This window comes from Stomoxys calcitrans, chromosome 1 (genome assembly GCF_963082655.1).
Source record: "Stomoxys calcitrans chromosome 1, idStoCalc2.1, whole genome shotgun sequence".
Taxonomy (NCBI): domain Eukaryota; kingdom Metazoa; phylum Arthropoda; class Insecta; order Diptera; family Muscidae; genus Stomoxys; species Stomoxys calcitrans.
The window spans coordinates 150,400,341-150,421,622 of record NC_081552.1 but is presented as its reverse complement, the minus strand read 5'-3'; the positions used below and the strand labels follow the sequence as shown (position 1 = coordinate 150,421,622).

The window sequence follows — 21,282 nt, the reverse complement described above, 5'->3', positions numbered from 1 at the left end:
AAATTGTTTAAATTTGTTTCTATTAGGAAATAGTGGACCAGTTCATTTTTAACGATTTTGTAGCTACGTTATTTACGTACAAAACGCGTGTATGCATCAGAGCGCTAATGATTCAAATTATAGCGAAATAAATGTGTTGACATAAATATCTTTTATATACAACGAAATGTTTTGGCAGTCTGTGCGTCAGGGTCAGAGTTAAGTAAAATCGTGCAGTTCTCAGGAAAAAGAGTGGCCTTTTATACTGATAGAAAAGGGACAGTACTTTGTCAATACCGTCTGATATTATTTTATTCACGTTTTGGCAAATATTTTTAGTACCATTGGATATCAATTTGATACCAGTCGAAGGAGCCTATAAGAATTAACGGCGTTAAATTTATGTTCTTTTCATCGTGGCGAATCATTGGATATGGAATCAATTGTTGAATATAAAGAATCCAGGTTGATCACGGTGTAACATTATTATACCCACCACCGAAGGATGGGGATATATTAATTTTGTCACTGCGTTTGCAACACATCGAAATATCCATTTCCGACCCTATAAAGTATATATATTCTTGATCAGCGTAAAAATCTAAGACGATCTAGACATGTCAGTCCGTCTGTCTGTTGAAATCATGATACAGTCTTCAAATATAGAGATATTGAGCTGAAACTTTGCACAGCTTCTTTTTTTGTCCATAAGCAGGTTAAGTTCGAAGATGGGCTATATCGGACTATATCTTGATATAGCCCCCATACTGACCGATCCGCCGATTTAGGGTCTTAGGCCAATAAAAGCAACATTTATTATCCGATTTTGCTGAAATTTGGGACAGTGAGTTGTATTGGACCCTTCGACATCCTTCGTCAATTTAGCCCAAATCGCACGAGATTTGGATATAGGTGCCATATAGACCGATCCTCCGATTTAGGGTCTTAGGCCCATAAAAGCCACATTTATTATCCGATTTTGCTAAAATTTGGGACAGTGAGTTGTGTTAGGCTCTTCGACATCTTTTGTCAATTTGGCTCAGATCGGTCCAAATTTGGATATAGCTGCCAAATTGGCCGATCCGCCGAATTAGGGTCTTAGGCCCATAAGAGGCGCATTTATTGTCCGATGTCGCCGAAATTCGGGACTGTGAGTTAAGTTAAGCCCCTTCACATACTTTTGCATTATGGGACAGATCGGTCCACATTTGGATATTTTTTTTAGGTTTTGGGGCCATAAAAAGCGCATTTATTGAACGATGTCGCCGCAATTTGGGACAGTGAGTTGTGTTAGGCCCTTCGACATCCTTCTTCAATTTCACTCAGATAGGTCCAGATTTGACCGATCCCTCGATTAAATGTTTTAGGCACATAAAAAGCGCATTTATTGTCCGATGTTGTCGAAATTTTGGACAGACAGATAAGTTACGCCCCTTCACATATTTCGGCAATTTGGTCTAGATCGATCAAGATTTGCATATATCTGCCATATAGACCGATGGCCCCAAAAGAGGCGCATTTATAATCCTATTTAACTGAAATTTGACACATTGACTTATGTTAGGCTTTTCGACATCCATGTTGTATATGGTTCAGATCGGTTTATTTTTAGATATAGCTACTAAAAAGACCAATATTTTGTTATACACAATTGAACAACAATGACTGGTACTTATTAGTGTTTGGTCCAAATCGGATCATATTTCGATATAACTGCTATGGGACATAGGGTATGCAATTTTCATCAGATTTTGATGAAAGGTGTTTTACGTATATACCCGAGGTGGTTGGTATCTAAAGTTCGGTCCGGCCGAACTTAACACCGTTTTACTTGTTTTTGAGTTAATTAAAGTTGTTAACTTAAATAAACGAAATAAAATATAAAATTTTTTTCATTGTATTTTTATTTTAGTTCATTAGGAAGTGGAATATTCAATAGTGATTTGGCATAAAACCGATACCGGTTTGGTACCAATAAGAGTTTGGTATTGAAATCAAAATCAGTTTGGTAATAGGGCTAGTACCAAATGGTACTAATCATTTTATTGTTCATCCATACCATATGGTATTGATTTCTTTACATGCGGTATTGCTTTACTATCAATACCGTATGGTACTGAAATGAGCATGTTTGGTATCAACATTCATACCATGTGGTATTGGTTTCTTACCATGCGTTATTGCTTTACTATCAATACCGTATGGTACTGAAATGAACATGTTTGGTATCAATTTTTCTCTGGGTGTATGTTATATGATGGTATACTGTTTTTCAGATAGTGAAGAGGGTTATATTTTAATGCCAACCACCATAGGGTGGGGTTATACTAATCTTATCATTCAGTTACCACACCTCCAAATATAGACCTGAGAGAAATCACAATAGCAGTCGAAGGCGTAAGGCTAGCCGCTCGAAATGTTGTACAAACACGTATTGATGTAGATGTAGATGTAGAGCTATATCCATATCCGTTCATATTTGGATATAGCTTTCATACAAAGTGTTCCTTCGACTAGATGCCGCAATTATCATCCAACAGGACTGAAGTGCACGGAATATTCGACTACCGTGCCATGTACCTTACAAATAGATCTATAAGGGTTGGTACCCTTTCCGTCTTTTTATATGAACAACTGTAAAATACAAATAAACGCTTATTTTACGCTTAGGACTCAAAGCTGTCCTTTTAATTAATTCTAGTGCAATATGAAGACAGGATTGTGTTGGCACTCAAAATTTCATATATTTATGTTTGAAAAACTTAAGTTTATCACACCTATTGCGATATCAGAACAGTGTACCTTGCTCAACCTGATATAAGTTAGGTTAGGTTTAAGCGGCAGTCTACCATCAGACTCACTTAGACGTTTTCGTCCTATATGATACCACACAAATAGGGTAAGGAAAATCCGTTCTAGTCCCAATCGTTGAACCCTCCGGACAGCTTAAAAAGCCTAACAACATGCGAATGTTCACATCCGCTAAATCTAACACGTTCTTAAAAACAGAAAGAGTAGAACTCCTTCTGACTGCCAGTGCGGGTCACACACACAGCAGATGTTCTATAGCAGTTTCGGGCAAATGCACACACACTATACTGATCCAAAGCCTACCGTAATGCATCTTTTAGTAAGCAAGTTATGAATAACTTTTTACAGTAGTGCTGATGTCTACAATCTAGAGCTAGCACCTTACATGTCTAGAAATGCTACCATTGCATATTTCTTGACCGTGAGAAATCCCCCTAGGTCGTGAAGGGCTGTTTCAGTAGACTTGTCCTCATTATTTGCAGGCTGTTGCCGAGACAAGCTATCTTCAGGGATTTTTGCACTAAGATATGTTTCTATCAACCTCTCAAGAGTCTTCTGCATAAAGGATGACAGACTAATAGGACGAAAATCTTTCTTCTTCGTGTGGTAAGGTTTTCCTGCATTTGGAATGAAAATGACAAGCAGAGTATATCTCCCTAAGCCGAGGAACCAGTCTATCAAACACAGCTTGTAAGTCAACAGGTATACCATCAGGGCATGGCAGCTTTAAGGAGTCGAAACTTTTTATAGCCCAAAGGATTTTTGGCTCAGACACAATTTTCCCAATAACCTCCGACGAATGCATTCCAGTGACAACCTCTTCTCGTATTTTCTTAGCTCAACCTTATAGATATCCCAATCGTGAGGTGCTCTTGTGGCTTTTGCTCTGTTGAAGAGTTTTCTGCATTCCTTCCTTAGACCAACCAGCTCTGGGGTCCACCACAGCGGTCGCTGTTTGCCCCTTGGCTTGGCACTAGGACATGCTGATCCAAGAGAGTCATTCAGGGCCTTCGTGATCCACTTGACCTTCATGTCTACATCCTCCGAAGTTTCCACTTCCTTTTAAAGGTCGGTTTATCCCCTTTATTACAAATCGCCAGATTGCAACTTATAATATATTCGATAAGCAGCTCACCCCTTTCATTGACATTCGAACTTCCCCATATCTGGTGATGTGCATTAGCATCGCTTCCTACAATGATGCTCTTCTTCCCTGCAGAAGCGGCTTCAACCAGCAACCTAAGGTTTGAAGGCGGCATCTCTGAATCGCCATATGTGCCATATATAGGGAAGCCAGCCAGTAATGAGATTTGTTTATTCCAAGGCTGGCTGCTACTTAATCTTTAGTGCTTAGCGACGGAAGAAGAAAAACATTAAAACTACTCTTTACAAGAATAGAGGCTCTGTGTCTCCCATTCCCCGTATCCTTGAGTAGTTATAAATCTCGAAATTCTTAGTGCGCGAACCAGTCCTCCACACACCCATGGTTCCTGGATAAGAACCAAGTCAAATCCCTCTGCAATTAGGAGGACCTTACTATGGTGGAAATTTATCTGTAGAAACCGGACCATAGTCGGGATTCAGAACTTCCACCTCTGTTGTATTAACCTTATCCATTGATTCCACCAGGAGTTCATCCTCACAAGATTCGTTAGATCATGTCATGATGAGCTTCCGTACGCATCCAGGGGCAGGTGACGTGTAGTCTTTGGGGTAGCCTGCGCAGCAAATTCCCGAGACCAATTTAGGTAGTCTCTCTCACTATTAGTGAGAGTCTTAGGATCATTCGCACCCAGCCTCTCAATAAACCTGCGATCGATGCATCTTCTATTATTCCAATCTCTTAAAGAGCGTGTTGTTTTACCGGGGAAGGCCGATGGCCTAGGCTAATTATAGGCATGAGAAGATAGAATAGGTTCGGCCTTGTCTTTGAGACTCGAACCAGGTGTCTTCGTCAAAAGCCCCTGCTGACCAGTCGTCAGCAGTTATGCTGATGTTCACACCAGCATAATCGGTTCATATGGGAGCTATATCTAAATATGAACCGATATGGACCATTTACAATCCGAACCCACCTACACTAATTAGAAGTATTTGTGCAAATTTTGAAGCGTCTGGCTTTACTTCTTCGAAAGTTAGCGTGCTTTCCATGCTATGTGCCACAAAGCTCGAATCTGTTTTTTAGTAAAGTTATATATTGCCACTTCCATGTGTGAGAATATTGTGCCTCAAAATAGAATGTTGCAAACCCAAGCAAAAAGAAACAAAGGCATCTTTGATGGTAGAGTTCGAAAATATTTTGCTTTCGTGTTGTTAGCAAATATTGAAATTTGGTTGGCTGATTTAAATAAAAGTGATGTAGATTAATGTGTACAGCGTCGATTTCGTAGACGGAAGTTTCTGGGTTTATGTTACAGTTTGTATGCTTTAAGTTCATATTTTATTTGTGGGAAGTAAAACGTGAATTGAAGCTTGCTAAAAACAATTTGCAAGCAGCTATTAACTTGTTGAACTCATAACGAACAGGTAATTCTTTATCATTATAGGGAGTCCTTTCTTCTTCAAAAAGGTCATTTAGAGTTTAAAAATTTTTTTAGTGTACTTGAGACAAAGAAAATTTGAAAAGTAAAGACTAATGGCCGTGTTTACAAAAATTAATGAAGCTTTTAAATAGGTTTATTTCTATAAGGGAAATCTGCCAAATAAACCTACGAGTATTTCAAAGCTAAATTAAGATTTGGGAATTATCGGCGTTAGTTTAGAAATTTAAGTTAAAAAACTTATATTGAAAGTCCTCTTTTATTGAAATCAGTCATCGATTTTTTCCCTTCCAAAAAGTCATATCTCTGCCCTTTCAAACAATCATTTCCACAAAATGTTTAAATTTTAATATGGAGTTACTGTTACTAATCTGTTCACAAATCAATTCAATATTTATGAATTTTAATTAGATAACATCACACATCGATACGTTAATCCATGAGAATACGTGTTAATGTTCAGCGAACGCATGTGTGATTTCAACCCCATTTGTCACCGTGATTTGAATGTTAAATTTGTTAGAGTCTAATTTGAACTTGAAACTTGTTTCTGCCTTAAAGTACGGCATTAAATTCGCATGCGACCTCTTCAAAAATGCCGGCGCCATAAAAATTTGCTAGCACTGAATTAGATATTTAAAAGATTGGATGCTCTTTGATTATCAATTAAATCGATTGGTCTTTTGTTTTCTTTTTTCCCACAGCGCGTTGTTGCTTATCAAGGCATTGAAACCGGTCCCAAATTATGCGAAAGGCCTTTCAGAAAACAATTTTATTAAGCAAGATAATAAGAAAGGACCATACTTTCACTTTGTTTGTGCTCTATAGATATTACAATCCTCTTAGACTATAAGCAATATATACAACTAAACTAAATGACTAATAATTCAGCAAAATTATGATTTTCCTCTTTAAAGAATATTTGTTTTCGTTTATATCTATTGTATTATAATTTTTATTAATTCAACACATAACCGCAAAATTTCTGAGATGGTATTCAACGTTAAGAAGTTCAATTTCGTTTTGGACTCAACGGTACGTTCAAATAGAAACTCACTATTCGGCTTTCCATTCACTTTGCTTTAATTGGCAACTATGACAGAACATTTGTTCCACTAGCCGAACGTAGAATATCGTTCCAAGCGCCTCGTTCTTCTGCACTCAATCTAAAATCTCTGACACCAAGTATCGAGGTGTCTCCTACCACTTGATCCTTCCATCGGGCTTTTGGTCGTCCCGAGTTGCGTGTATCACCGTGTTTGCCTTCAAAAGACTTCTTTGTTGGAGCTTTATCATCCATTCTGACAACATGACCTACAGATCGTGGTTCATACGACGCCCATATTCTATATTAACGCAAACTGGTCCTTATATTTTGCGAAGAATCTTTCTCTCAAACATTCCAAGCACTGCCTGGTCTGCTTTCACAAGAACCCATGCCTCAGATCTGTATAACAACACGGGAGATATCAGTGTCTTATATAGTGTAATCTTCGTCTGTCGAGAGGTGGCCTTGTTTCTCAACTGATAACTTAATCCAAAGTAGCATCTGTTTGCCAATATTATTCTTCGCTTTATCTCAAAACTGATGTCATTCGTTTCGGTTACGCGGTGCCGAGGTAGATAAAGTTGTGGTTCCCAACTTTCTCAATTTTCTTTATCTGCTCGGTTGTACAAGGCGTTTTGGGAGTTGAAACCATCCATTTCGTCTTATCTCCATTTACAACCAGACTCCTTTTCACTGACTGTCTTTCAATTCTTTCAAAGGCTGCAGTTACTACTTCTGGTGACCGACCTATGATGCCGAAGTCGATGTCGTCGGCATAGGCGTGTAGCATGTGTTGTCTTGTAAGTAGTGTGCCATATCTATTCACATCTGCATCTCGTATAATCTTCTCCAGCAGGATATTAAAGAGATCACACGATAGGCTGTTTCCTTGTCTGAAACCTCGTTTGGTATTAAATGGTTCGGAGAGATTATTTCCTATTCTTACTGAGGAACGCGAATCAGCATGTGTCATCCTGCAGAGTCTAATTAATTTTGCAGGGATACCAAACTCAGACATGGCTTGAAATACCTTTGAATGTAAAGGGGCATCGAAATAGGCTTTGTAGTCAACAAAGAGATGGTAGGTGGTGATTTGTCCTTCTCGGGTCTTTTCCAGGATTTGGCGCAGTGTGAATATCTGGTGTAGGGTGGATTTACCAGGTCTAAAGCCGCATTGATAGGGCCCAATTATCTCATTGACTGGGGTTTTAATCTTTCACATAGTACGCTCGAGAGTATCTTGTATGCGATGGGGAGGAGAGTTATTCCTCTGGCACATTCCGTCTTGTCTCCTTTCTTGTGTAGTTGGCACATTCCGTCTTGCTTAGGTTCCAAACATCGGGTTTGCGTTCTTCTAGCCAGATTGCGCAGATAAGCTGATGCATACGCCTTACCAGCGTATCGCCTTCGGTCTTAAATAGTTCAGCGGGTAACCCGTCGGCTTCTGCTGCCTTGTTGTTCTTCAGTCGGGTCACTGCTACTTGGAACTCTTTCTGATTTGGAGGTTAACATTCTATACCATCTTCAGGGATTGGTTCTGCGGTATGCTCTTCGCCGTCAACATTGGACACTAGCAGTTGGGTAAAATGTTCTTTCCATATCCTCAACATGCTATCTGTGTCAGTTACCAGATTTCCTTCTTTGTCTCTTCAGTAGGATGTGCCTGCACCAAAGCCATCGGTTTGATGTTTAATTCTGACTCCCGTACATCTGAATTCGCTCGCACTCACGTCTTTCCATTTGTTTTTTCTTTCTGCTGAATAGACGTTTCTCCTCTCTCCTTTTCTCCCGATACCCCTCCTTCATCTGGCGCGTTGCTACTAATTGCAGGGTTGCTTTGTATGCCGCATTCTTGGCGTCAGTAGCATCTCGAAAATATCCTTGGTCTGCTCGTCCTTTTCTTCCGTCGGGGCATGGGCACAAATAAGACCGATGTTGAAGAATTTTGCCTTTATGCGGATTGCGGCTAGCCTCTCATCCAACGGAGTAAAACTGGAGACAATTTGTTTCAGTCCCCGACTAACTACAAATCCACAGCTAAGTTCATGCCTCGTATTATGGCAACTTTAGTATACTTCGTCACCGTTAGGTGTTGTTGTCTAGGCGCTCGTTGCAAATATTCTTGGTCTGCTCTTCCTTTTCTTCCGTTGGAGCATGGGCACAAATAAGGCCGATATTAAAGAATTTTGGCTCTATGCGGATTGTGGCTAGCCTCTCATCCAACGGAGTAAAGCTGCAGACAATTTGTTTCAGTCTCCGACTAATCACAAATCCACAGCTAAAATCATGCCTCATATTATGGCAACTATAGTATAGTTCGTCACCGTTTGGTGTTGTTGTGACGCCATTCCCAGTCCATCGCAATTCCTGTAAGGTGGTTATATCTGCCTTGTATTACTCCAATACATCTTCCTTCTTATTTCCTTTGAGTAATAGCCTCGTCTTAAGGAAGTGGTGGAATGGCTAAGATATAATGTCATTACGACGATTGGCATAAATATCTTCTCACACAGCCAGGCAGCCAGTAAATCCCTGAAGAACGTATTTCTGAACACAAAAGCCGCCCTCGACTGTCGCAGGTCTCTTAGCGAGAAGGCTGAACAGTTCAAAATTCGTCTGTTCTGGGTGCCGGGCCACAGAGATATCCCAGCGGACGAGCTTTCGTCATTCCTTAAAGCTTTATTCGGACGACTTCTGAATTGTACCCAGAACTGTCCGAAGACTTCATTAAAGTTTTCCGTTTTAGATTCGCAAACATTCATTGTAATTTTGTTTTTTAAATTTTACTAGAAATTTTTCTTGAACTGCATTATAATATTACACAGTTGAAGACAAACAATAAAATACTAAATTTTAATAACCATAATGAACACATTTTGGAAAAAAAAACATTTTTACTAAATTTTTAAGAAAAAGTGCAAATAATTTCAAGAAGAGCAAATATGAGCAAAATTTGTTATGTGGATGTGCAACATACGAAATCTCAGGGATGAGCGTATATTTTAGATATTCCGTATTCTTTCACAGAGAATTTTATTATACTATTATTTATTTTGAGTTTAGCACAAAATTCGCGATATTAATGCAAACAAGTAAAAGCGTGCTAAGTTCGGCCGGGCCGAATCTTATATACCCTCCACCATGGATCGCATTTGTCGAGTTCTTTTCCCGGCATCTCTTCTTAGGCAAAAAAGAATATAAGAAAAGAGTTGCTCTGCTATTAAAACGATATCAAGATATGGTCCGGTTCGGACCACAATTAAATTATATGTTGGAGACCTGTGTAAAATTTCAGCCAATTCGTATAAGAATTGCGCCCATTGGGGCTCACGAAGTAAAATAGAGAGAACGATTTATATGGGATCTGTATCGGGCTATAGAACGATTCAGACCATAATAAACACGTTTGTTGATGGTCATGAGAAGATCCATCGTACAAAATTTCAGGCATAACGGATAATAATTGCGACCTCTAGGGGTCAAGAAGTCAAATCCCCAGATCTGTTTATATGACAGCTATATCAGGTTGTATATCGATTTCAACCATACTTGGCACAGTTGTTGAATATCATAACGAAATACTTCGAGCAAAAATTCATTCAAATCGGATAAGAATTGTGCCCTCTAGAGGCTCAAGAAGTCAAGACCCAAGATCGGTTTATATGGCAGCTATATCAGGTTATGAACCGATTTAAACCATACTGGGCACAGTTGTTGGGTATCATAACAAAACACATCGTGCGAAATTCCATTCTAATCGGTTAAGAATTGCGCCCTCTAGAGGGTCAAGAGGTCAAGACCCAAGATCGGATTATATCGCAGCTATATCAGGTTATGGACCGATTTTAACCATACTTGGCACAGTTGTTGGATATAACAACGAAACACGTCGTGCAAAATTTCATTTCAATCGGATAAGAATTGCGCACGCTAGAGGCTCAAGAAGTCAAGACCCAAGATCGGTTTATATGGCAGCTGTATCAAAACATCAGACCTACACTAATAAGAAGTATTTGTGCAAAATTTCAGGCGGCTAGCTTTACTCCTTCGGAAGTTAGCGTGCTTTCGACAGACAGACGGACGGACGGACGGACGGACAGACGGACGGACGGACGGACAGACGGACGGGCATGGCTAGATCGACATAAAATGTCGCGACGATCAAGAATATATATACTTTATGGGGTCTCAGACGAATATTTCGAGTAGTTACAAACACAATGACGAAATTAGTATACCCCCCATCTTATGGTGGAGGGTACAAAAACATTATATGTACATTTGGGTTGTTACCTGTAGATGACGAATCCATTTTTGTATGTTAAAAAATCAATTGGTGAGCCGCGCAATCTTTAAAACGGTTTAACCAAGTTTCGTTTTTGCACATTGATTTTTAACATTATTAAAAAGTTCTTACTTCAGACGAGATTTGGAACAAAATGCGAAATTGCATATATTTTAAATTAATATTTCTTGTGTCAGAATTTTGTGCTCTCTCTTCTGATATCAAAAACTACTATAGCCGGCATCTTCGGCAATGGCCCCCATGTGGGATGGCTAACTAAGTATCCTGCTATGAGAGCTTATGTACAGTGTTTGGCCAAATCCATCTCCAAACAAGTATACGTTTTGCAAATATCCAATGCAATTATGCAACAAATGAATACCCATTAAAGGTTTTTAGAAACCTGAAGATGTATACACTTCAACGATTTTTAAGTGTATAAAATAATTAATGGCCCGAGGCTGGATAACATCCAAATTGTATTGGTGTAACGTACAACGCGTATCAACCTCCATAGATATTCTTTGAGTGTTAAGTATTTTTCTTGCATTGCCTAAATCTTATGGAAGTCATTCGTATTCCAGAAATTTGGCAAGCAGCTCCATCAATGACAGAAACATAACAAAATGTGATTTAGGAAGTTAACAAAGGGCTCAGGTGCTTTCACTGCCAGTTTGAAGTTTTAACCTCCCAAAGATGTGAGCGATTGATAAATTATTCTAAGCCAACAAAATTTCAGCTTTACACTTTTATGATTGACTTTGATTTATGAATGCTACCATCACTTTCATTACAGGTAAATAAATCAATGTTCCCTCGGCAATTCCGCCTGAAAGTACAAACCTATCTGCAGGTAAGAAGTTATTCAATAAAGGGGCCAAAGTATTTGGTCACATTCTGTGTTCTGTCGCATGTGGTGGAATGTGGTGTAGCTGATGCTCTGGAGGGGCGTTTGAATAATAGCGCCAGCCTTCAATAGAAAAGGAAACTATGAAAATAACAAATGTCAAAATAAACATCCATTTGAGCAACAACTGGAAAAACATGAGAAGAATAACCATATGCACATCTACGTAGCCAGTCTCTTTGGTTTCCGGCAGCTTTTGCAAAAAATCAATCAAAGACTTTCGCAAATATCTCCTATTTGAATGATAGTTTCAAACTTTCCCTAGACGCAACGATATGACCTTTGCATGTGTGTGTGATTGTGAAAGGAAACCATTTGCTTTGCTAACGTTCTTTGACTTTGAAAAGGGTGAATTTTAAGAGCTATAGGAAAGTTTTTCACACAAAATCGAAAGTACGGTCCATATGTTTGAAGACTATTTCATGCAAATGTTGACCGTGGCTGCGCCTCAAATGGTCCATCCGCTTAGTCCAGTTTTGGCATATTCATTCCAACATTTCGGCCGGTATCTCACGAATAAATGCTTCCATATTCAATTGAAGCGGGTTTGTCTGTATATACATGAGTTTTAACACAGCCCTACAAAATATAATCTAAAGGCCTTAAATCGCACGTTGACCGGTCCCGAACGTGATATAAAATCTTCACCGAATAAGTCCATTGTTGCGTGTGCTGTGTGGCATGTGGCACTGTCTTGTTTAAACCACATGTCAAGCATGTCAAGCTCTTGCATTTTGGCCAAAAAGGGAGGAATCATCTCATGGTAGCTTTGAAGAAGTACGGTCCAATAATGCCACCAGCCCATAAACCGCACCAAACTGAATTGGTAGCTCTTGCAATGCTTCTGGCTGATCTTCAATCCAAAATCGACAATTCTGCTTATTTACGTACCCATCGATGCTCAATGGAAGAAGCGCGCGATGAATTTTCTTAACAGAGCACGCATTTTGATAACAAAATTCAATAATTTGCAAGCGTTGTTCGTTTGTAAGACGATTCATTGTTAAATTATAAACCGAACTGAAGATGTTTGACAGTGAAACGAAACACGAATCGTGCGTGAGCTGTGTAAACCAGTGTTGCCAGAAAGATAATATTGTAGCTAAGAAATTACCCTTTAGAAAAGCATAATCATAGACGCAGTATATTTGTTTCGCAAGTAAGGGATTTCGTATTTTAGGTGTGCACGTGAGTCGTGAGTTGTTGTGTCACGCGCAAGTCACGTGTTTGGTGAGTGGGTTCTAAATCCAATCAAATGGTTGTACGTGATCTTGACCGAATTTAATTTCCTCGTGAGTGAATGAGTGGAATCATGCTCATGACACTAATCACGACTCACTAGAAATTCACGACTCTCGCGAAAATTCACGAGATACAGACGAGACGCTCACGACTTACGGCTCACGACTGAAGCATGAAAAAAAGACTAACTGTTAAAAATATAACGAAAAACAAGTAACAGTGTGCTAAGTTCGGCCGGGCCGAATCTAATATACCCTCCAACATGGATGGCATTTATCACTTTTATTACCCGGTATTTCTTTATATGCAAATAAAGGAAAATGGATTAAAATTGCTATGCTATTAGAACTATATCCGATTATGAACTGATTCGTGTATCAGAATAAAATGTTATTTTTATAACATTGCTGTTTTGAATGAAGCTTGAAGTCTTTTGTTATACCCTCCATATTATAACAAAATACTTCATGCAAAAATTCATTCAAATCGAATAAGAATTGCGCCCTCTAGAGGCTCAAGAAGTCAAAATCCCAGATCGGTTAATATGGCAGCTATATCAGGTTATGATCCGATTTGATCCTTAGTTGACACAGTTGTTGAAAGTAAAAATAAAATACGTCATGCAAAATTTCAGCCAAATCGGATAGGAATTGCGCCCTCTAGAAGCTCAAGATGTCAAGTCCCCAGACCTGTTTATATGACAGCTATATTAGGTTATAAACCGATTTGAACCATACTTGGCACAGTTGTTGGGTATCATAACAAAATACTACGTGCAAAAATTCATTCAAATCGGATAAGAAATGCGCCTTCTTGAGGCTCAAGAAATCAAGACCCATGATCGGTTTATATGGCAGCTATATCAGGTTATGAACCGATTTGAACCATACTTGGCAAAGTTGTTGGATGTCATAACAAAACACGTCGTGCATAATTGTATTCCAATCGGATAAGAATTGCGTACTCTAGAGGCTCAAGAAGTCAAGACTCAAGATCGGTTTATATGGCGGAGGGTATAAAAATCGATCTATGGTCGAGGGTATATAAGATTCGGCCCGGCCGAACTTAGCACGCTCTTTCTTGTTTTTTATTTAAATTGTTTATCGATATATCGTTTATAAAAATCGTATTCTGTTTTTCATTTGGATATAAAGATATATTTATTATATCTTAAAAATGCATGTCATTGAAATATTAATAATTAAATAAAATAAAAATACTGAGAGAATCCAAGCTTGAATTGACAGAAAAACTAAAAATGAAGCCGTCAAAATTTCATGGACATTTTTCTAGATAAACTTTAAAAATCTTAAAAAATTTCTTTGAAATATTACCTTAAAAATGTTTTTGAAATTTTGTGTTTAGGAATTTTTTACTGTCTAAGGTGTATGTCCATAGTGGCATGGGGCGCATTAATATCCGCACCTTTTTTTTAACCTAGCCTAACCTAACCTATTTAATTCTTTAGAAAAAATTGCAACTTTGTTTAAAAAAAAATTCATTGAAATTTTGTGTTTGGAAAAAATTTTATTAATATTTAGTTTAAATTTAATTTCATTTAAATTTTGTCTTAAAAAATTCCATTGAGATTTTGTTTTTGGAAAAATTTCAGTAAAATATTTTCGCTATATAGAATTTCGACCAAAATCCGTATGTTGGGTTGAAAAGAGGGTGCAGATATTAATACGCCCCATGCCACTATGGACATACACCTAAGCCAGTAATCGGCTTGTTGTGCGCTCTTAAAAGAAAATGTTAAGTTAAGAATTCCCTGCCGCTTACAAAATCCTTAAATATTTTCAATACCACTCCCCTAATTTGGTTCATGTCTGGTATTGTGTTTCCACCTAAGTGCCGGTATCTGTTCGACGCGAAAGCCGGGCGATGACAAAGGAAATGCTGCAACGTCTCATCATATCCACCGCATGCCCTACACATGCTATCACTTGCCGCACCGATTTTACACAAGTGAGCTCGTAGTCCTATATGTCCCGTTATGATACCAATAGCTACACTGACCTGATTCTTACTTCCGACCCACCGACCGTTTCGCTGTTCCACAATGTTGCATGCGCATTTGTCAGACTGCGCCGATCCGAAAGGCTTCGGGTTAACCAAGTTTATTGACTGCAGTCCTGTGGCCTTCACCGCCAAATCGTCTGCCCTTTCATTTCCCCTTACTCCTTTAAGGCCCGGCACCCAAACCATGCGGATTTTGCCATCCTCAGAGAAGGCGTTAATCTCCTTCTTACACTGCAAGGCTGTTCGTGACCTTGCCGTCCTGGTTGTTATTGCCCTTATGGCAATTTTACTGTCGGTAAAGATGTTCACAGTCGACGTCCTCGCGTTAGCACCACACCACTTGACGCATTCCGTGATCGACCGGATATGCGCCCGCAGGACCGTATTATGGTCAAGCAGTCTAAAACAGATCTCAGTCTCTGAGTTCTCAATGTAAACCCCTAGGCCCACTCTGTCCTTTAGCTTTGATGCATCCGTGTAACATGATCTGCCAGATGGCAATACTAGGGTTCCGTCAATCCAAGACTCTGCCGATGGCAGCAGTGCCTCGCACTTGACTTAAAGGTTCATCTCAGGTATCCGATCGGAAACCTCTTCCCCTCCTTCCAGGTTTATCAGTTCCTGGGCTCTCAATGTAGACCACCAAGCCCACTTTGTCCTCTAGCTTTGCTCCATCTGTGTAGCATGATTTTGTAGATGGCAATACCAGGGTTCCGTCAATCCAAGACTATGCCGCTGGTAGCAGTTCCTTTTTTAAACCTCTTGCATTCCTTCAGGTTTCCTATCGTTGCCTCGATTATACCGCATTGGTATGACCTGCTCCTATCCTCTGTCCATTCTGCCATCGCCTTAAGTCTCACAGCCGTAGTGGCTGCCTCACACTTAATCTGCATATCTATGTGTCGAATATCTAGAATAGTCTCCAGTGCCCTAGTGGCCGTGGTCCTCATCGCTCCGCCTATGCCAAGACAACATGTTCTCTGAACCTATTGCACTTTTTCTTCCCAGGTTGTGTAGGTCACTGCCTTAACACAAAAAAAGCACTGGCAGAATCAACCGCTGGGCGATCGCCGTGCCAAGAACAAAAGATTTTTGCAAAAGATATTTGTGTTTGTTGCTATTAGCATCCATTTGACATCTCCTTCTGATGTTTTTTGCTATACTATTCTTCGAATAAAAAGCATTAAACAATGGCCTAAAAGTGGACAATGTCCTGCAATGGAATCTCAATCAAATTCTTCTGTCAAACCAGCAAAAATTATAGCTTCTAGGAACCGAACAAGGATAATCGAGAGATCGGTTTATAAGCTACCATATAAATAAATTGTTGGAAATCATTAGAGATCAATACATACAAAATTTCAGCCAAATCGAACAAAAATTGGGGCTTGCAGGGCTCAAGAAGTCAAATCGGCACATCGGTTTATATGGGTGCTATATCTAAATCTGAACCGATATGACCCGTTTGCAATCCCAACCACCTACATCAATATTAAGTATCTGTGCAAAATTTCAAGTGACTAACTTTACGCGTTTGACCGCTATCGTGATTTCGACAGACGGACGGACGGACATGGCTAGATCGACTCAGAACGTCGAGACGATCAAGAATAAATTTCGAGGTGTTACAAACGGAATGACTAGATTAGTATACACCCATCCTATGGTGGTGGGTATAAAAATATCTAAAGAGAGTATTTCAGACATACATTCACGGACATGGCTAGATCGACTCAGAACGTCGAGACGATCAAGAATATTCATACTTTATGGGGTCTCAGTCGAATATTTCGAGGTGTTACAAACGGAATCACTATATTAGTATACCCCCATCATATGGTGGTGGGTATAAAAAATTTAAATACATTAATACTCGTGGGTTAAACTACGGTAGAATTTGAGACGCATGGGAAGAAATTGTTATTCGCTTAAGAGAAAAATAATTTTTTTAGATGTGAGACATGAGCTTTGGGTGAGTATTGATTTTTTGTGATTGTATCGTGAGTCATTAGTATTTCGTGAGTCAGGATTGTCTTGTGAGTCGTGCGTGAACAAAATTTTTGTCTCGTTAGCGTGCCTGAACGTGAGGAGTCGAAAAAAAGTCGCGCGGGAATACTTTTTTCTTGTGAGCCTGAGTGGAAAATCTCTCACATCTACATCTCTATTTCTGATTCCATAAGTATAGTCTGTTGGGTTAAATATTTAGTAAAGCCTAAAAATATGCTTTAATTTTAAAGTGAACTACTACTGCCCTATAAACAACATTTATTCTTCCTTTTTAGTAACACATACTTGTGATATTTATAAATTGAGGTTTATTGTGGTAAAAGGTACTGAATATATGTAGGATGTTGGATCTCTTTGGGGGGTGAAGAAATGGAACTAAAATCACAGCACGACCATAAGCAACTGAAGCGAAATAACTTCTTGCAATTAAATCTCGAGGAGAGATGGTCATGCAAGAAGTCGAAGACAATATTGGAGTTACGAATTATCCACAAGCGGGAAATCTTGGAGGAAAGGAAACTCTTACCAATGTTCTTGTGTTCGAGGTTGAATCCAAAGTGAACATTTTATTTATAATATTCTTAAAGGCTAAGATAGGTGATAGTGTAAATATGGCACTTAACGATACATTTGAACGCCCTCTGCATTTCAATCTAATGAGGGTTATAGTTATAAAATCGTATAGGCTTCTTCTACGTTAACATTCCGGGCCCCTTGATGGGTACCATCAAATAAGAAATTAATTCATCGAACTTGCATAAAAAATCATAATTCATAATTCGGATTTTTGCGGTATTCGAACAGATTAATACATAATGATTATAAAGTTGTTTGCTGGGTATTTCTTTGCTAATGTTTACTTTATGCTGCACAAGTGCCAGATACTAGCCATCCGAGTGTTGAGTTTTGCGCCATTAAAGATCCCTCGCCGGTGGGTATGACACCGCTGAGTATGAGCTTAGGGTAGATGTCCGCCCCGAGGACTATTGAAATCGGGTTACTTTCAAGAAAGTCGGGGTCTGCCAGTACCAAGTTAAGAAATTTTTCTTTGAATGCCATTGACAACGTTGAGATGGGTGTTACCATGGAGATTCGGTTATCAACACGAGCGCACATTGAAATCTTGGTGGTGTTTCCAGAATGAGCCCGAAAAACAATTTGGCTCATTTCCGACTCTCCCATGCGGCTGGTCAGTAAGTGGTGTTTTGTCACAATGGCTTTTGCAATACGGCTTACAGCAGAACCCGTATCGATAAGTGCCCTTACTGGATATAAGCGGTTTTTCCATGCAATTTTAATGATAGCCGTGGGTAGTACAGTAATTCTTTGATGTGGTAGCATAGCGTGCGTTGGATGAGATGTTGAAGCATGTTCGGAGCGACTGTACTGTTGGGAACCGCGGTGGTGTAAAAGAGTATGGTGTTGGCGCTTGCATATATGACATCCAGAGCGGCTTAAGCATTTACCTCGTGAGTGTTTATGAGCCAGACAATTAAGGCAATATTTGAAACGGTGGACGACTTTCCTCCGCTGATGGACATCCATATTGAGAAATCTGCTGCAACTACGTAAGGGATGAACTCTTTTACACACGTGGCATCGGTAGATTTTTTTTGGTTTCATTGGATCTTCTGGGGTGATGGAACGGTTTTGAATTATTCTTGGCATGCTGTACATAAGTATTAAAATCGTAAGATAAACAAAAACAAATATGTATATATAGATCACTCAGTGGGAAGCAAAACCAGTTTAACGATTGGACGGGTGACTGTTCCCTTCTGCGTATAAATATCTGCGACTCGAGTTCTATTATCTTTCCCTGGGTAAAGATGGATTACTCTACCTAATCTCCACTCATTTGGAGGCTGGTTTTCTTCCTTAATAATGACTACTGAGTCTATTTTAATTTCCTTTTTAGGATGCTGCCACTTATAGCGCTTGTGTAATTCTTTTAAATACTCCATTTTCCAGCGTTGGCAGAAATGGTGTTGCTGAACCTTAACGCGTTGCCATCGATTAACAACCGATTCTGGGTCTATGTCAAAGGTAGGCTCCGGTAATGCAAGAATCGGACCCCCGGTCAGAAAATGTCCTGGAGTAAGAGGGTTAAGATCCGTGGAGTCTTCGGACATGGTGGAAATTGGTCGTGAGTTAAGACACGCTTCGATTTTTGAAAGAAGTGTGGAAAACTCTTCGAAGGTGTAGTTAAAGTTATTTGAGACCCTTTTGAAGTGGGTCTTGAAACTTTTCACTCCAGCTTCCCAAAGACCTCCCATATGGGGGGCTCCAGGAGGGATAAAGTGCCAGGACAGATTTTGGTGCACATATTTGGATTGGACGTTGGATTTGGCAGCTACTAAGAACTGTTTTTCAATTTGTTTGGATGCACCTTGAAAGTTGGTTCCATTATCGGAATAAACGTGCAAAGGGCACCCTCGTCTTGAAATGAACCGATCAAAGGCGGCAAGGAAGGCGTCAGTGGATAAGGAAGATACTGCTTCCAAATGAATCGCTTTCGTTGCGAAGCAAACAAAAACGCAGGTGTAACCTTTCGTTGTTTTGACTCCTCTCCCGCTGAAACTTCTAATATCGAAGGGCCCAGCAAAATCGATGCCCGTACAGTGAAACGGTCGCCGAAGCAGGGTCCTTTCTGGGGGTAGAGCGGCCATAAGCTGAGTTTGGACTTTCTTCTTGTGGACAATACATTCTTTGCATTTATGAATAAGGCTCTTTATTAAATTTTTTAGTTTTGGTATCCAATATTGAAGGCGAATTAAATTTAGCACTAGCTGATTGCCCCCGTGCAAGGAGATTTTGTGGGTAAAACAAACCAGTAAACGGCTGAACTGGCAATTGTATGGCAATATAATTGGATACCTTTCATCATAGCTTAAAGACGGCGAATAAGCGAGCCGGCCGAATGCCCTTATTATCCCGTCTTTGTCCAAGAAAGGATTGAGGCTAATAATCTTGCATGTCTTAGGAATGTCTACCTTTTTCTCTATAGCTTTAAAAATCTCAGGAAAGTGTCTGGTTTGAGCTAAGGTTATAAGACGTCTTTTCACATGAGTCACTTCTGAGGCAGTCAAAAGTGTTGAAGTAAATTGTTTGCACTGCCGGTGATTTGGATGTGTCCGATGGAAAAAACGAAAAATGTAACAGAGAACCTGAATTGCCCTATTAAAAGAGGAAAAACGTTCCAGAAGATCAGGTTCTTCTGGCAGTATGGAAATATGGGCAGCTATTGGTTTCTGTTCCAGTTGTGTATCCATGGCGGTATCTGAGGTTACGGGCCAAAATTCTGGCGATAACTGCAGCCATTGCGGTCCATTCCACCAAAGGTTGCAGGCGACTAGATCTTCGGGGTAGACTCCCCTACTAACTAAATCTGCTGGATTCGATTCAGACTCAACGTGGAACCAATTGTCGATTCCAACTAGTTCGGTAATTGTAGATACTCGGTTCGCTACAAACACTTTCCAATAACATGAAGGCTTTCGAAGCCATGCCAGGACTATAGTAGAGTCTGTCCACTTGTATATTTCATAGCTTGGAAGGTGCATGGATGGAATGACAGAATCAACTAACTCAGCTAAAAGTGTGGCTCCGCAGAGTTCCAGACGGGGTATGGAAAGCGTATTGACTGGAGCAACTTTGGACTTGGAGGTTAATAGTGCTACATAAACGGAGTCGTCCTCCAGAAGAATTCTGGTGTATATCACTGTCGCATATGCATTCTCCGATGCATCGCAGAAGGCATGGAACTGAACATGACAGGAAGGGGAATATGAGAGCCATCTCGGTAATTGAATGGTGTCTATCAATGAATAACTGCTAAGGAAACGTTTCCAGTCATGCAGGCAATCGGAATTAATGGATTCGTCCCAACCAACATTAGACAACCAAATTTTTCGCATGAGTATCTTGGTCAGGACTATAATGGGGGCTAGCCAGCCTGCTGGATCGAAGATTTTAGAAATCTCCGATAACACTTCCCTTTTTGTATAGGATAATTTGTCTGAAATTGCGTTGCACCTGAAGAAGAAATTATCTGACTTGGCGTTCCATCTGATACCAAGTGTTTTAGTGTGGCTACTATCGTCGAAGCTTAAAAAGTCCTCTTTCAGAAGATGATCTTTCGGTAAACCCGCAAGGATCTCAATACAATTGGATGCCCACTTACGCAGAGGAAAATGTGCCGAACTCATCGCGATAATCAACTGTGTCCTTGCGGAGAGAGCGTCAGGAATATGATGGCTCCCAGCTATAACATCATCAACATACATGGAATCCCTAATAATTTCACTGGCAATGGGAAGGGACCTCTCGGACTCTTCCGCCAATTGTAGGAGGGTTCTTATTGCCAGATAAGGAGCTGCGTTGACGCCAAATGTTACTGTCGTTAACTCATAATCAGATATTTCCTCACACGGATCCCTGC

At 39.8% G+C, this 21,282-nt stretch overlaps 1 protein-coding gene across 9 annotated transcripts in view; it reads left to right on the top strand.

Moving 5' to 3' along the window:
* Positions 1 to 21,282, top strand: part of LOC106092276 (calcium uniporter protein, mitochondrial) — a 642,340-nt gene that overhangs the window by 493,873 nt on the left and 127,185 nt on the right. The window contains exon 1 of one of the 9 annotated variants that reach the window (XM_059361331.1): positions 11,468 to 11,516. The exons of the other annotated variants lie outside the window; for them this stretch is intronic. The gene's annotated coding sequence lies outside the window, so the exon portion shown is untranslated. Of the gene's footprint in view, positions 1 to 11,467; positions 11,517 to 21,282 lie in introns of those variants that run through there. 9 annotated transcript variants of the gene reach the window in all.